The 4,786-nt window shown below is 34.6% G+C and overlaps 1 long non-coding RNA gene across 3 annotated transcripts in view; it reads right to left on the bottom strand.

The window, feature by feature from the left end:
- Positions 1-1,142: 1,142 nt before the first annotated feature.
- Positions 1,143-4,786, bottom strand: part of LOC111737971 — a 66,327-nt gene continuing 62,683 nt past the window's right edge. For all 3 annotated transcript variants that reach the window (XR_002779644.1, XR_002779643.1, XR_002779640.1), the window contains one exon: positions 1,143-1,495. This is a non-coding gene — a long non-coding RNA (uncharacterized LOC111737971). The remainder of the gene's footprint in view (positions 1,496-4,786) is intronic.

Below are 4,786 nucleotides of genomic sequence, written 5' to 3' on the forward strand. Positions count from 1 at the left end.
AAAAGCCCTCTTAAAATGTATTTTTAAACTCTTTTCCTAGTACTAGATTCTAAAATTGAATTCAAGACAAAATGACACACTCAAAATAATTTCTTAAATAAGTTCACAATAATAAGAAGGAACATAAAGTTCTAATGTTCTGAAAAATATTTTACCTGGTCCACCTTAATGAAATGTTTGCAATTCTGGGTGAAATTAACTGTTTGCAAAGGTGGGTTTGCAAAACTGGTTATTTTCGGCATTGCAAAGTTTATCACAAGGTTTTTTGAAACAGTTAAGTTACCTAAGAGCATGTAAATGATGGATTCGATGAACCAAACATTATTTATAATTTATATATTCCATTTCAAGAACATTCTCCAGTATATGCTAAAACAATAATGTTATTATTTTTTCATTCCTATTTAGAAATGGATTTGGAGTGAAAATGCTAATAAAGTCACGTGAGTTGAGTGCAAAAGTAATCAGACAATAAAAAATCAAATTCATTGAGAATTTTGCCCCCAAAACAACAAGCAATCTGTAATCTGAACTCCTATGGTTCAGCTACCTTACAGGTAAAAGAGGTGTGTGGAGGGCTAAACCGCCTGTTAGGATGTCAGAACAGGTGTCAGGGCATTAAAAATCATCAATTTTTAAGACAATGTTATACGTAGAAAGAGTTCCATCAAATTAATTAGAATAAATATATTTTGGTATATGTATTAGACATGCTGCAGTATGGATAAAATGTTCTTATGCTAAACTTCTTACCCCACCAGTAGAAGAAAAATGAGGCTTCCTTATGTTGAAAAGAATAAAGTACAAGCTGTGAGACCATATGAGCAGATCGGAGCAGCCCACGTGGTACACCGATGCAGTGTACAGGGTATAAAGCTTTTAAAATAAAACCAATAAACCAAACATGTAAGGACTAGATTTAACACAGCTACTAACTATGGCAAATCCTTTTTAGGTCTAGGCAATTTTTATTTGTTCTTAAGGCTTTAAACACAAAATCAATACATTCAGAGTACAAAAAAATTATAGCCATGGTTTAAATGTAACAGGGTACAGACAAATAAGACAATTAACAAAATTATCAAACTGAGTCTACACTATGCTCAGTGACTTACTTCCAAAGAGTAGAACATGGAAATGGGAGGAGGGGATAAATTTACATTGGCAAAATCTGGAAAACGCTACCCTGGCCAGGTTCAAGGTCAACATCAGGATAAGTCATGTTGACGGCATGTTCTCTTCAAACATGCAATAAGAGTGTCATTGCACCTCTGTGGTCTTCCTCTCAAAAACCCATGATCCCAGTCTAATGATCAGAAAAACATAAGAAAAATCCAAACTGAGGGACATTCTACAAAAATATCTAACCAGCATTCCTCAAAACTGACGAGGTCATCGAAACCAAGGCAAGTCTGAAAAACTGTCACAGACCAGAGGAAATTAAGGAGACATGATGACAAAATGTAATGTGATATCCTGGGTGGAGCCCGGGATCCTAGAAGAGAAAAAGATATTAGGGAAAAACTAGTGAGATCTAAACAAAGTATACATCTTAGTTAGTAGTAACGTAGTAACGTTTTTTCCCAATTTTGACAAATGTAACATAATAACGGCAGAGTCAACAACTGGGGTGACTGTGAAAAGGACATATGGGAACTCTCTGTACTACCTTGGCAAACTTTCTTCAAATCTAAAATTACTTTAAATACAGGGTTTATTTAAACTTTTAAAAACTGAGCCCACAGCACGGATGTATGGACGTCAGCTGTGTGCTGCAGCACTGGTTATACCAACGCCACAGGCTAGGGTCCTGACCACTCTGGATGCTGACCAACAGACACTTCGGTCAATTTGAGAACCTGTCTAAGACGCCAAGAGACCACAGATGGCATGCATGTGACAAAAACAAACATCTCCGAAGAGCCTAACACTTCCATTTGAAGTGAAAAACAGGCAGTTTTATGCAAGAAAGAAAGACAAAGGCTAAATGGGTTGGCCCAGAGCCACATGACAAACACATGACAAACCAGCCTTCAATCTTCACTTAGCAAACCCCATTGCCAGATTCCAAGCAGGTGTGAAAAAGAGTTATGCAGACTTCCCTCACATATCCGACAGGCTTTGTGTACTGTTTCTTTACCATGAAAAAAAGGTAAATCAGAGAAGTAGGGGTATAGATATTATTATTTTCAAGAATCTGCTCAGTTGAGGGACATGAGGTACCATGAAAGCCATGTTTTATAAGGAGGCGGCAAAGCTCTGAAGGGCCGCTCAATACAGAAAACATTTTGTTTTTACAGAATAAACCTGTGGCCTGATTCTGTTTGTTGCAATGATTTTCTTTAATTGCCTCAAATTTTAATCAAAAAGGAAATCTAGGGATTTATCTTTTCTAACCCCAAAGTTCCAGAATTTATAAATTAGATGAACATGCAGTACTGAGTAGGCCAGAAAATTAAAACAGAAATGCCTTTATGATTTTTCTTCAGAAAACCAATACACTGTCAATAAATATCATAATAGTTTTAAAGGGAAAGTAACCGATTATGTCAAGTTCATCTGAAATGAAAAGGATGCAGAAATAGCCCAGGAAAATCTGAAAAATAGTAATAGTAATGATGGAGAGGGTCTTGTTTTACCAGCTCTAATAATTAAAATAGTGGGGCGTCGATCTGAAATAGACAGATATGCTACTATGAAAGATTAATGTAAATAAAAACAAGAAATTGGTATGTTTCTTCAAACGTTTATTGAGTGCCTGCTATGTAGGAGCACGGCTGATGGTTACTTGATGGCGAGACAAAAAAGGCCAAGTCGATCAAAGCAAAAGGACAAAGTATGCGATAACCGGCTAACTATCTGCGAAGACAGTTAAGTCAGACACATTTCTCGAATCTTACACCTAAATACATCCCAGATAAATATTTAATTATCTATTCTTAACATTACTAGAATAAAACATAGGTGAATATTTATATATAATTTTGTGATGGGAAAGATGGGAGTTCAAGAATAATCATTGTGAATAGGTTAATCTAAATGTTAATAGAGGCATGATTTAATAAATTACCATCTAGCCAAGTAATGGATGGTTATATAGTGATTAAGTTGTGGGTGAAGATATTTATTAACATAATAATGTCAGTATTTAGTAAAAAAAAAAAGTAAGTTATAAAAAGTATGTGTACGGTAAAAAGATTTAAATATGGATATTAAAGAAGAAATCAACAGGAAACAGTTATTCAGCAAAGTTGTCAATTCTCCTCAAACCAATCTATAAATTTAACACATAAACTCACTCAAAGGAAATGTTTCTCATGGAGCCTCATTCTAAAATCCATAGAGAAGAGCAAAAGGCAAAAAGAAGGGATAATTTTAAAGAAGAACAAGGAGAAGGGAGGACTTACCTTACCAGGCAACAAGACACCATAAAGAAATAAAATCATAATAAAGAAAGTGTGAAATTAGAACAGGAAAATATAATCGACCAGTAGAACAAAATAACCCCCCAAATTAGTGAACACACAATGAAACATATGTATGATGGATTACTGAATCACACACTTGAAACCTACATGATTTTATTAACCAATGTCACCCCAACAAATTTAATTTTAAAAAAAGATCTACACAAATGGAAACTTGATATGACAAAATGCCACCGCACTTCAGTGGAGAAAACATGCACTAGTGAATAAATGCTGCTGGGAAAACCAGTTATCCATAGAAAAATAAAATAAGGTATCTATACCTCACAATACACACAAAACTCCATTTTAGATGGGCTACAATGTGAAACTGTGAAAAGCAAAGCTTTAAAACTTTTGTTAGAAAACAGAGAATATTTTATATGACCTCAGCTTAAGGAAGAATTTTTAAAATAAGACACAAAGAAACAATGCACAAAGGATAGGACAGATTAAATTTGCACTGAATGGAAAACTCCTATTCAACAGAAGACATTACTTAAAAAGTGAACAATCAAGCCAAAAATCCAGAGATATTTGTACATATATAGGCAACAAAGAATGGGTAAGAAAAAAATATAAAGATTGCCTACAAATTAATAAGAAAAAAAAAACAGGAAAATGGGTAGGTGATTGGAATACACATTTCAGAGAAGAAACTCGAGTAGCTAATAAACACATAAATTCTCAATCTCTCCAGTAATCAACAAAATTCTAGTTAAAACCATAATTGCAATATCATTTTATACCCATCAAACTGGCGAAGTTAAAGTCTGACAATGACAAGGGGTTTTAGGAACATGGAGCAAGATACAACTACTTGGGACAGCAATTTCATTACAATTATTAAATCTGAAGCTATGCATATCCTAAATCCCAAGAATTTTCTGGTTATATACCCCAGATTAACTAAGTACATGCACTGAGATATATAAATAAATTCTTAGAGCCATATTTTTTTCAATAGTGAACGACTGCAAAACTTAAATAAATGGAAAATGTATTTTAAAACTGTGACATATTTATAAAACTGAAAACTATAAAACCAAACAAGTGATTACAGCTATAAATTCAATATGAATAAATCTCAAAAACATAACTTTGGGTCAAAAAGGCAAGCTGCAATGATGTGGAGAATATGTACTACAGTGAGTGCTGACAAGTGCTTAGGTCTCGCTTAGACACCGAAGGGCTATTTGTCCAGCTACTGTGCATGCTGCCAGCTGACAATCCCCAGTCGAAGAGAGTCACTTCACCAAAGTCACATTCCCTCTCCATGGACAGACAGCCTGCATCCAATTACCAGTCAAGGTGAGGCT

This window comes from Pteropus vampyrus, unplaced genomic scaffold (genome assembly GCF_000151845.1).
Source record: "Pteropus vampyrus isolate Shadow unplaced genomic scaffold, Pvam_2.0 Scaffold33, whole genome shotgun sequence".
Taxonomy (NCBI): domain Eukaryota; kingdom Metazoa; phylum Chordata; class Mammalia; order Chiroptera; family Pteropodidae; genus Pteropus; species Pteropus vampyrus.